The following is a 13,496-nucleotide window of genomic DNA, read 5'->3' on the forward strand; positions in this document are numbered from 1 at the left end:
TTGTCACTTCCAGATAGGGGCATCCAGCCAAAGGTGACTGCTCTCCTCTACTCTTATTCGCAGTTGGATATGCTGGAATGTGAGCTGGTTCCGTATTTCTCTGAGAGCCCTGATCTCCTGAGTCAGCAAGCTCAAGCCCAGCTTTCTCATGAGATTTTCAACACCTCCTGCTCTCTATCACATCAGAATGGACTTGAATGTAGTAGTTTGGCATCACAACTGATGGGCTGTGGCAGAACCAAGAAGCAGAAAGGGGTATGGAAATATAAACAAGCAGGACCTCTCAAGTTTTTATGATCTCAAAAAAGTTGCACTTGAGAATCATTTTGAATGAAAGGCTGGCCCAATTTTTATTTTATTGGAACCATTTCACCCATCTTCAGTACAGATAAGACCACAGCATGATCACAGGGCATGCATCTTCTTCCTAATTTGATGGAAGGTTTGTGTATGTACCACTCAGTGATGATAATGGAATTCCCTGCACCTTGAGATGAGAGAAGACCATCGACTGAGCAAGAATTAGCAACTAAAATGAAATATTCTCTTTCTTTCTTTCTCTTTCTTTCTTTCTTTCTTTCTTTCTTTCTTTCTTTCTTTCTTTCTTTCTTTCTTTCTTTCTTTCTTTCTTTCTTTCTTTCTTTCTTTCTTTCTCACTAATACCAACATTGTAATAGTAGTTAGGCCCAATACTCTTGCTTCTTTTATGCTAAGCTCCATGTGTTGCATTAAGAATGCAACATGCTGTAGTAAAACCTCTAATAAGAAAAAACTTTCTGCATCCTCCATGGCTTCACTGTTGTGGAAGGTAGCAGCATGAAGGCCCTCAGAAACAGGCTTCATTGTAAGATAATAACTGTCTTTGTATTTCAGGCTTTGTCTTCAGTTCCTGGTGTGGAACTAGCCCAAAATGGTAATTTATTTCTGCTCTTCTTGTATTCTGTTTCTTAAGCATCAATGAGAGTGAAGCTGATGGAAAGATGGTTGCTTGATTCATAAATGGAAGAAGAATTTAAGAGCGAGAGATATAGGCAACTGGCGGGGCCCAAATCCTGATGTGACATATACTCCAGACAAATTGATTGCCACAGATCTTCATCTGATGTAAATGGTTAAAGCCGCATTGACTTGGAACTGGCTTAATTTAGTCACAGATTTTAAGGCCAGAAAAGATCATCTTGTCTCCTGCAAAATATAGGCAAGTTATACCAGTTGAAGAACTGGTCCATTGATTTGAATCAGGTTGCAAAGGATGTACATCAGGATGGGATTTGGCCAGGGGAAAACTCTGAAAAGATGAGAAAGACCAGACCAAAGTCTTTTTCTAAAGATTCCAGTGGAGGGGGAGGCTCTGAAACTGAGATTCTTTCAACTCTATAGCATGGAAACCAATTTCTTTATGTAAGAAAACTTGTTCTGTTGCATTCTGAGTCATTTTCCATTGGAGAGAAAATTGGTTTCTTTAATTAAATTCTAAAACTTTTTGCTAAACTCCAAACTTCCCCAGGTTCAATCACCCCCATCTCCCCAAAATACTGTTTTTGGGGCCAATGATCAGAGAAAAGAGATACTTCCAGGGAGCAGGTGATCATCCCTTGCTTCCAGTTTGTCCCCTTCATGCCTGACTGCTGTATTAATTAAACAAGACATTGGACAGGTTTAATACCTCATATTATTCCCCCCCACCCTCAGCTTTTTGAAAAGTTTCCAAGAATATCAGGCAAGGAAATGAAATCTGCATCCTAAGGAAAAGATCCATTTCCAAACCATTAATCTTTCCTTATGACATGTTTTGGAATACAAATGTATCCAGAGGGGGGTTATTCAGCAATATGTTGTGTTCATGTAACTGATCAGATCGGGGTTTTATTATAGTGGTACATATGTTAACAATAATTCAAACTTTTATTCACTCTGTTTCACCACCACAGCTGCTCTTGGTTTTCCTTATGGCCCCACCCGGTGACACTTGGAATGCAAACAGATACATGTACATATTACAGAGAGCTGATGTGTTTTACATTGTTATCCAAGAATTGAGCTTCCTTTTGCATGCTACAGTACTGTAACAAATTCATGATCATGTAGGAACTGCCTGACTGTCACAATGCTGCACACCGTAGCTACTCAGAAAAGCAGGGCTAGGCCTCTGTCACTTCCCACAAAGAGAATCTCTGTTAACTCTTAGTAGTATAGCATCTATGAGACAAAGTTGAACTATTCACATTCCATCCAGCAGAGGATCTGCCCCACAAGCACAATAAAAATGGGCCCTTAAAGAACCCATAGTATTAAATGCATGAGGAAACGCAGCAGGAAAATATGTAGTCCAATAGTAAGTAAGCACGGTTGAAAAAATTCAAAATTTTTCAGTGAAACTAATTGAATTGAAAAATTTAATTTCAGTTCAGTTTTTTGGTTTCTACACCCTCCCTCTTTTACCATGGTAATGGGGGAGGAGAAGACAGCAGGAAAACACAAACCAACCTGAAACACAATGAAATTGTTTTTATTTGTTTCAATAAATGAGGACAGGGCTATCATACCAAGTGACCTGGATTGCTTGATAAACTGGGCCCAGTCAAACAAAATGCGTTTTAGTACAGCCAAATGCAAAGTTATACATCTAGGAACAAGGAATGCAGGCCATACCTACAGATGGGGGATTGTATCCTGGAAAGCACTGGCTCTGAAAAGGATTTAGGGGTCACAGTGGACAAACAACTGCCAGCGTGATGCTGTGGCAAAAAGGGCTAATGTGATCCTTGGATGGATATACAGGGGAATAGTGAGTAGGAAGAATGAGATGATTTTACCTCTGTAGATGGCTTTAGTGATACAACACTGGAATACTGTGTATACATTTTAAAAAAGGATGCTGAAAAATTGGAAAGGGTGCAGAAAAGAGCCACAAAAATTATTCAAGGACTGGGGAAAATGCCTTACTATGCCTCAATCTGTTCAGTTTATCTAAAAGAAGATGGAGAGATGACTTGATTACAATGTATAGTACCTTCATGGTGAGAAAATATTGCATACTAAAGGGCTCTTTTACCTAGTAGAGAAGGGCAGAACAAGAATCAATGGCTGGAATCTGAAGCCAAACAACTTCAAGTTAGAAATAAGGTGCATATTTTTAAGTGAGGGTGATTAATCCCTAGAGCAAACTACCAAGGGAAGTGGAGGGTTCTCTATCTCAGGATGTCTTCAGATCAAGATTGGCTGCCTTTTTGGAAGATATGCTTTAGTCAAACAGAAGTTATTAGACTCTGTACTGGAGTAAGTGGGTGAAATGTAATGTCCACTGGGATACAGGAGATCACACTAGATGATCTAATGGTCCCTTCTGGACTTAAACTCTATAATCTACATTTTTGTTTCCTTCCAAAGGCCATATTTTATTTGAAAAAAATTTTCAATTACATATTTTACCCAGTACTGTTCAATAGGGAGAGTTAGAATTATCCAAACATGGTCTAAAAGTGACCCCCAAGAAGGAGAATGCTGAGAGCCACAACAGAAATACAATGGCCAGAGTTAGAATAGTAAGGGCTTCAATAGCTATAATATAAAAAGCATAAGCCCACCTCCTTCCCTGCATGAGCCAGTCTCTAAGTAACGGGAGTAGGAAGGAACTTTCCTTGGAGACAGGTATTCCTCTAATTTCCAACTGCAGGGTTCTTCTTGTTCCTTCTTTGGAAGCAGCTGGTGCTGGCCAGAGTTGGAGACAGGAGAGTGGACTAGATGCTGGTTTGATCTGATCTGTACGGCAATCCTTATGTTCCTTGATTAGAATAATACCCTCTGGGTGAAATTCAGCCCTGGTGTAAGTGGGGTGAACTCCCATTGACTTAATTGGGATTGCTGCTGCTCATGCCACAGCTGGATCTAAACCCTTATCTCTAGGTATTAGGGATGCACATGCCTTGCTTATGAGGTCCCACATTTATAAGCCGTTCATGAGTTATGTGCTCAATACTAGCTATGGACAATAGCTGCCTTCCCCTCCAATCTATATCTAAACAAGTGTGACACCGAAGTTCTGATGATGACCTTTTACAGAGTCCTCTACCTGCTTTATTTGAGAACCTACAGGTCAGATTCTATTGTTGGCTGAGGACTTGGCTATGGCAAACCCCTTGGGATTCAACATTTGGTTGTTCTCTCACTCTCACTTATGTGTACAGGCTCAAGTTCAAACTTCCTCCTGCTGCCATTTCCTCAACTGGCAACCGGGCTTTCCAAAGAGACATCAAAGGCAGAGCGCTCTTTCCCCTGATCAACCGGAGGGAGAGCCTCAAAGGGCGCTTGCTCTTTGGTTTAGAAAGAACAAAGTCTGTTTAAACATTGCTAAGTGTCTCCTGTTGGCTCCCATCCTTTCTGCATCCCCCCACCAACCCCACCATCTCCTCCTGGCTGGACACACTTCTCAGAATGACTGCAATTCATTTGCTTTGCGTCGACCTAATACAGCCCCATCCAGAATGTTAATGGCTCAGACGCTGGAATCGGAAACCAGGCGACATGCCAGCTGCTGGGTTGTCTTTAGTGTTGTTCATGAGATAAGGAGGCTGTGCGGAGCAATGCGTATGTGATGGTGTCAGCTCTCATGGAGAGTAAGCTTTTGTGCATGGGCCAGAGAATGTATCTCACTATGGCCTCAATCCCACAAGTCCCTGTGCAAGGCACAGCAGAGAACAGGTAGCAGCAGTATGCCCTCAAAAGTGCAAGTGGAGAGGCTAGGCACTGGTAGAAGTAATGTTAGACTTAGTCCTGCATATTTAGTCTCAAACTCCCCTGTCCCCGCACTCACAAGAGCACAGGGTGAAACAGGAGTGGGGTATGGATGGAGACAGGGGGGTCTCTGCATTGGCAAAGCCTTAAACAATCCTCAGCATGCAAATGAGGTACTCAGCGACTTGTTCCATGGTTCGGCCTCACTCCTGCCTCCTGGCGGCCCTGCAGCAAGGCAGGATCAGACTCTACCCACTGGATTATCTTGCAAAAACCCCTTTGTGTTTGCTTCTCTTGCACTGCTGAGCAAATGAGAATCATTGGCCCTCTTATGTCAAATCCACAGAGACAGGCTGCTGTTCCTGCTTTTCATGTCCCAAGTTCTCAAAGGTGTTCTAACGGCATTGTGTGGCTAACTGCTGTGGTGCCTCCATCTGCTACCTTTCCAGGTTGCTTTGGCACTGGGTCTTTTGGGATGAGGAAAGCCCTAGCGCCTTTGTTCAGCTGGTTCCCTATTTCCTATGGCAGAAGGTCCATTCCTTTGGGCTAACACCAGTGATATAAAAGGGCCCATTATTGACTCTTCCATCTCCTTTGTCCCTTGTGTCAACTTATGGTGCATCCCTTCAGGTGAAGGTATGGAGGGTTCCCCCGGGGGCTGCAGGAAGAAAACTCTTTTCCCTAATCACCTGGGACTGAGTAATTGAACAAAGACAAGTGAAAAAGCTACAGAAATGGACCAGAGTTTTCTGGGGCCTGTTTTTTCTTGACTGTTGTTTTGACTTGTGGGTGTGGTGGTCTCCTCTGGCAGACCCTGTCTGTGAGCTCACCAAGGGTGTTTATAGCACATACCAAAGCACCGACTAGTCTCTGGGCAGCCCTTTCTGTTTTCATTCCTGTAGTCACTTTAAGCAGCAGTAATACCATTTGATGTCATATCTCCTTGGTTCACGACTTCACTCTCCTCTCCCATTGATTTCCATGGGGTTACTCCTGATTTGCACAAGTCCAGGCCTATTCTTTATGGTTGTGGGTGTGTTGCAGATCTTAGGGGGCAAACAGGAAAAGCACAAGCTTGGATGGTTGAGAACGTGGCTGTGGACAGCGGGTATGATATTCATGCCTCTGCCTTTTCCGGGCATGGATATCATTTCACTAGCATGCAGGATAAGCTATCAACATGACCTCATCATTGCGATTGGTCACACATTTTTGGGGGAGGTTTTTATATCTCACACACTGAAATCTCATCTCCTCTTCTCCCCTGGGAGGTTTCCTCTGTGACTGACACAATGAGAACAGGAGGGGGCAAAAGAGAGGAAGCAAACACCTGGCCACCTTTTAAAGGCCCATTCCCACCAATTCTGCGATGTTGCAACTGACACTCCAGCTGAGCTAGGCCCTGTAGGTGACTGCTTCTGCTAATAGCATTTAGATCATGTAGCTCGTGTGTACTGTTTGGCTGAAGTAAGTGGAATCAGGGATGTTCAGAACCTTAGACAACACTTTGAAGCATCAAGACTATCAAAGCACTTGACAAACAGTTTGTTAAGCCTTTTAGGGGAGAGTTCTTGAGCCGGGCCCAGTTGTTGCTGACTCTGGTTGACTTCAACAGTAGCTGGACCAGGATCATTAACTCCATTTTACAGAGGGGAAACTGATGCACAGAAAGTGAAATGACTTGCCCAGGGTCACAGAGTGAGTTAGCAGCAGAGCCAGGAATAGAACCCAAGTCTCCTAACATCCATTCCTCTGCTTTGGCCACAGGACCATCCCATATTTCCCATCCATTCATTTCTCTGTACTTTAGAGATGTATGAATAAAGCTCTGTGTGTTCCCCCTCGTACTTTGAAGCACAGGGGACAAACAGAGATCATTTAAACAGTATCATTTACATTTTCAGTCTTGGATTGGGCTTGAAGGTGCTTCTCTCCAGGAGACTCCTTAGAACCATTTCCACATGTCAGTTATTTCCCGCTCCATGTCCTACTGTACAGCCAGGATGTTATTTTTTGTTTATGTTCCTTGACATGCTCCTCAAAGAATTGTGGTGATATAAAACTTGGAAGGGGAGATGGAGCTTATTTTTAATTGCATTTGAGGGACCCCAATCAGATCTCCAAAGTGATGTCAGCACAGTGTTGTCAAAACGTTATTCAGTGGTGTTTATATTACACAGAAGTAAATCATACTCTTGCATTTGTATTGGATCTATATCCCGAGTGCTCACAAATGTAAGGGAGGCTTGGGCCAGAGGCTACATTCCCAGAATTACCAAGATTAGATTGTGCAATGCTCTTTTTTTTCCTGGTTGCCTGACACAGACCTCTTGTAATATTTTTCCTAGCTACAAAATGCACAGCTTTTCTAAACAGCTCTCTCCCCAGGTTGACAGAGAGGTGCACTGGTTCTTTGATTTTAGTTCATGGCTTCAAAATGCTCCAATCTCCCATTCTTAATTGTGATTTCATTACAGACACTGAATCTGGGGCATATCAGCAGAAATAGCTCAACTATGCATCTACCCATTTACCTTACATTGGTTTGTCATTCATTTCCCTCATCACTTTCAAGAATAAGATTATATTATTATTCTTTGTATTATGGTAGCATGTAAATATCTCATGACGCTGGCTACAACAGTGCCATGCAAACGCTTGTTCTCACTTTCAGGTGACATTGTAAACAAGAAGTGGGTAGCATTATCTCCTGCAAATGAAAAAAAATTGTTTGTCTGAGCTATTGACTGAACAAGAAATAGGACTGAGTGGATTTGTAGGCCTTAAAGTTTTACATTGTTTTATTTTGGAATGCAGTTATTTTTTGTACATATTTTTTGAACTACATTTGTAAGTTCAACTTTCATGATAAAGAGATTGCACTACAGTATTTGTATTAGTTTAATTGAAAAATACTATTTCTTTTGTTTTCTACAGTGCAAATATTTGTAATCAAAATAAATATAAACTGAGCACTGTACACTTTGTATTCTGTGTTGAAATTGAAATCAATATATTTGAAAATGTAGAAAACATCCGAAAATATTTAAATAAATGGTATTCTGTCATTGTTTAACAGCCCAATTAATCACGATTAATTTTTTTAATCGCTTGACAGTCCTAATTTTTTTTTAAGAGAGAGAGAGATTGTGTGGGCTCAGATATTGCAGTGATAGGGACGGTATAAATACCTATAGTAGACAGATAGCAGAGTGGATGTAGAGTCTGATGAAGAGAAACAGTGATCAACAGCTCATCCCCAAATGTAAGCTATTGGAAGCAAGTAAAAAGGGGAAATTGAGAGACTGCTGGGTCAAATACACAGGATTTTGTATAAATAGTCTCTTCCTTCTCATCTGCTTTCCTATCAAAGATCTGCTTTAAAGCTCCTCCAAGTAGCTGGGATTTTCTGCCTCCTCAACTAAAGCCAAAACATGCCATTTACAGCAGTCTGGGAATATAAAAATAAAAAGCACCAACGCAAATATAAATGAACATTTCCACTCAGAGCCCACTCTGCAGCACAAGTGTGGGGCTAGCCTCTGTTTCACTTGATTTCTTGTGGTCTGAGCTTTTCTTTTAAATAGTTCTAATTTCAGGGATGATTTTGGTTGGGGGATTTGTTTAACTTGCAGCAGCTCCCTTTGTCAGTGGAGCTGCCTTGTAAGTAATTAAGCTGTTGTTCAGACTGAGTGTAATTGCTGCTGTCTGCTGACAGGGCACTTCTGCCAACCAGATGTTTTTTATCTTGAGGAGCCTATCTGGTGTAACTATTTTTAATTGGTAAATAAAGAAGAAAAGGAAATACAGTTGCATTTTTTCCCTAGCAGTATTTCAGAGCATCATTCATATATTTGCTGCCAAACTGGGTCCTAGATTACTGGTTCTAAAGCTAAGCACAGTAATTGAAATTCACCTTTGCATGAAAGATCTATGCTCCACTTTCAAGTCCCTTCTGTACTGTGGTGAATTTCACCATTTGTGAATATGGGATGCCTTGATGGCTTCTGTTCCTATTCAGGAAGCAAAACCAACATACCTGGTGGGTGAAATGGTTTGATGGAAAGAGGTTTGTCGGGGGTGGCAGTTATTTTTGGAAACAGTGAACATGCAGTATAATTAGAGCTGATTAAACTTCAGATGGTTCAGAGGTTCAGTTGCCAATAAATACCCAGAGACCTGGATGTTTCTCAAACCTTCTTTGAACATCTTTCTTCTGGACATCTTGTGACTTTCAGCTTCTCAAGTGAGATTTTATGTACATCTTGCTTTCAGCTTGAGTATAAATGCAGAGGAATTATCCTCTTCCATGGTATCGTAGTATTTCTGCTTCTGGTCCCAGACAGTTCCAAGAAGTACAGACATCACACAGAATGTTAACTGAAACATTTTAAACCTTAAAGGAATGACCATCAGCTTGACATTTAGTGAGTGGCACAATAAGAGGTAAAACTATGTCCTGGTTTGAAACAAGCTGCTGAAGCCCTCTGAGAATGTATGTTATCTTACATACACATTTTCCCCATTAAAATATGATTTTATTACACCTGTTGCTTTATGAAAGACCCACATGAACAAGAGGGGAAACTGATGAATTATATAGGGGCAACGATGAAGTCAATTGTACCTGAAGTTCCATTAGATGCACAGAGTAAACACTGAAAAAAGAGGCAAAGAACTTTTTCTGTCTATCTGAGATCTTTCTATAGAGTCCATCACCATAGCACCTATGGACTTTTCCCACTAAGCTCTCAGTTTTAGCCTCTTAGGTGTTACTTGGTACAACAACAGGTAAAAAATATCTTAGGCACAGGATGACTGTGTCCTTTCAAAAAAGATTTGGCTTTGATTTATCTCAGGGTTTGGTCAAGAGTGCAGGTCAGTTCTTATTTTATCAAACTGCTTGGCTATCTCCCACCCCAAGCACAGTCTCAGTATACACTGTGTATGTCTGTCTGCCTTCCCCCTTTTTCTTCCCCCACATAGCCAGGTGTCATCAAAAGCACCCATATTTTTGATCCCCAACATTTATCTGCAAATCCTGATATTTCCATGAGATGTTGTCCATTAGATCCAGGTCAGAAATGGTGTCTTGTCTACTATTAAACATGATTACTTAAAAAAAAAAATAGCACGACTGACCCCAAACAAAACGGTGAGTTTTTGTGACTCGGTCCTGCTGGACATTCCTAGTACTTCCTTTCTGCATCCCTGCTCCAACGGCCACTGAAGTCAATGCAAAGACTCCCATTGAGTTCACTGGGCTTTGGATCTGGCCCCAAAGGCACAGCACAGTTCTTTTCAAAGGCACCAGAGTTACAGTCTTTTAATCTATTCTTTCCTTTGTGCTCCATCAAATAAAGCCCAAATGGATGAGCCATTCCAGAGCCACTGGACACTCAATCGAGCCTTGCCACCAGCAGTATCACAAGCCGTGGTGCAGAGCGGAAGAACTTTAAGTACGCCTTGGTAAGAACGACAACAACTACAACAACAGTAATGACAGCACTGAGAGCTGCCCTAGCGTTTTATATCTCCAAACGTTATCTCACAAAGCAGTACAAATGGAGCTGAAATAAAGGTGAAATGCTCACCTGAAGTTGAACATGGCACAGGCAGGGATCTCCCAGTCAGATTGGAGAGAAGGGAAAAAGCTTTCTGACTGTAGCTGGGGTGCTAGCACATCATGCAGTTTGGGGATGATACTTTATGCCGCTTGCTAAACACTGCAGACTGGTGTCAGCAACAGCCCACCATCAGCCCATTAGAGAATTAAGGGCAGTTCATGTACCATATCTAAAGTGAATTATAGGCCCATTTTTATGCTAATTCCAACATAAGGAACAGTCGCTGTTGCTGTGGACGTCATGCTAGTTAGTAATATTCCAAGATTAGCCAACCAAAGTGAATGCAAGGTAGGGCATGTTTTAGTTGCCCCTTCTATTTCTCTCTGGGCTTCATAAGGTCTTGTGCAACATCCCAGGTTAGATTTTCATGTATCCCAGCTCCAAAGAGTTTGAACTTTAACATCCTCTGTTCATTAGTTATTACTAAACACACTAGATCCAGGAAATGGACATGCCTCTTTATTCAATACCACCAGCATTTTAAAAACAGGGAGATTTAGAAAGAACCAAAGATCTGCTTTGTTTGGGAGTAAGTCACAGGATGGCAGAAGAGAATGGTGAAGTGCATCATGTCGATAGTCCATAGACTCAGGCTAGTGGGTATGCATATTTCAAAAGGTTCAGAGGTCTGGATTGGAAAAGCATCTACAAGTTCAGGTACTTCCCAGAACTTCTTGGATCTGCAGTTTGGGTTGGAAATCTCACCAGAGCAGTTTTCTTGTGGTATTAAGGCACTTCTGCTTCTTGTCCTAGAAGGTGCATGAAAATGAAAACCAGTCTAACATCCAAACTTTTTTCAAAGCTCAAAACAAGTTCAGTTAGGCTTTAGTTTGAGTTTTGAAGGAGGATTCAGGTCGATTATTTTATCTAAACCTCTGTGATATGGGGAATGATGTGAACAAGTTGTGACTTCTTGTAATTCAAAGCTGAGTAGAAGGTCTCCTCCTGACCTGGAGCCCTGAATTTCCATTGCATTGTTGCCATGATTGCCTAGATCCTGTGGCTGCAGCTGTTCCACAATAAAAGCCATTGATGCTGAGCATAGGTGGGCATCAGAACTGAGAAATTCCCAATTCCCCAGACTAACAGAAAGATTCATTTGAAAGATTCAGGTGGGCCAAGGGAACTGGGCAGCCATTTTCTTAAGGGAGTCACTCCGGGAGCTATAGAAGAGAACAATGACATAATGAGAACAAGAAGAAGTGTTTAGCCTATATTTTCAAAAACAACTAGTGATTTTTAGTGCTCAATTAAAGACAGCAATCACCTGCTGAAACATCACACACCTTAAGGTATCTCAAGTTGGGAATACAAAAACGAAGGCACACGAAATCACTTGTCACTTCCAAAAATGGATGCCCTTATTCTGGAGTTTGAAAGAAGGTATGAAAGGGAGAAATTATTTTACCAGATCTAAACACTGCTTGGAAACCATGAGTTCTAGATTAACAACCAAACTTGGAACCGTTGAAGTTTGATCACTATTTGGCTCTGGCAGAAAGAATTCTGGGAACAATATCAAGTTTTCTTTTATTCCCTCATACAATCTAGAAGGAAGGCAAAAGTCATTTCAAACTAAAATCTTTCTTCTTTGCAGAGTGCAGGCTCCCATTTAGTTAGCAAGAAACTTTCTAATTTTAAATGTTCCAGGGAATACAATGGTTTAAATGAAGCAGTGAGCAGGGGGAATGTTCCATGGAAGGCAAAAAAGGTTTAGTGAAACCCACAACTTACAAAAAAGACTCTAGAATTTGCATTAAATCCAAACTCCCAGTGAGATTGCCTTTTCCTCTTTTGTGGTAAAGAACAGCAATGGACTGAATAAATGTTGCAGAGAGACCTTTAAAAATAAACAACAATCCAGGACATTAAAAAACCTTAGAAACAATGGTTGGTAAGTAAATAGGCTGCTAATGAAAACCAGAGCAAGTATCGTCAGAGTTGTGCATGGGAACAATCCGAGGATGTTTTAAACATGATGGAACTTGTCCTCCCTCCTGAGAATGAAAGGTTAAAGATGTCGGCTACAGAGCAAGCAATGGCAGCAGAAGCGTTTTTCCATGTTTGAGCTCGTACAACATCAGAACAAGCAGGAGGAAGCAAGCCTCAGGCTGAGTGTGTGGCAGATACTTTCCCAGCCTCTCCAAGTGCACAGGAAATGCTGGAAGGAGCTGGGGTTAGGCTGTGTGAGAAGGAATTATGGCAAGAGTCAGTGCTACTGTAGATTGTTGGGTGTTTTTTTTAATGCATCCACACACAAGAAAAACATTAATATCCATGGCAGCTGAAGATGTGGATGTGAGGTTTTCATCCTGAAATAGTGAGGAAAAGGCTTACAGGAGATCTTTTCTGCCTTGTCTCTTTAGTCTGTAAGCTCTCTGGAACATGGACTGCCTCTTATTATGAGTCTGTTCATGCCTAGGACAATGGGGCCCTGATCTCATTTAGAGTTGTTTAGGTGCTACTGTGATACAAATAATTATTAATAATGACCAAGTCTCTCCAACAATCCCTGTGCTGGGGGTTTGCTTTTCAGCTCTTGTTCTCAGAGTGGGCAGTGATGCCAGTAGAGCTCTGAGGGATGTTTAACCTGCTGGTTCTGTCTGTGCATATTTCCTTGACTATACTCTCCAAAAGAAAATGGATCAAGCATTTGATTAGTGACCGCACAGCTCCTTAAATCATCCTGAAGACAATAGTGCTATGAAGTGAGTAAATGAGAACTGATTTGACTTGAGCATTCCCATTTCTCCTGTGATGGCAGGCTGTTTATACTGCCCAAGCCACAGGTCACGAAAGACTTTTGCTTTATTTACAATTGCAGTACTATCTGCAGCTGCAGCTTCTAACCACAGGAGGGTATCACCCCTATCAGTACTTCTACCTTTTGTAATGATTTTTATAGGCTCCCCTTGGCTGCTGGTAAGCCCAGACCTGCACGTCCAGACTCCCACTGAAATCAGTGGGTCTCCTTGCATGAGTAACGATTGCTTGTGTGAGGGAAGGCAGATTGGTCCCTAATGAGCCTCGGTTCTTGGCCTGCCTCCTTTCAACTCATAATGGATACGTCTACACTGCAATAAAAACCAAGTCTCAGAGGCACCAAGTCTCAGAGCCCAGGTCAATCGACTCGGG

The sequence above is a fragment of the Lepidochelys olivacea genome, assembly GCF_965140295.1.
Source record: "Lepidochelys olivacea isolate rLepOli2 genome assembly, chromosome: 18".
Classification (NCBI taxonomy): Eukaryota; Metazoa; Chordata; order Testudines; family Cheloniidae; genus Lepidochelys; species Lepidochelys olivacea.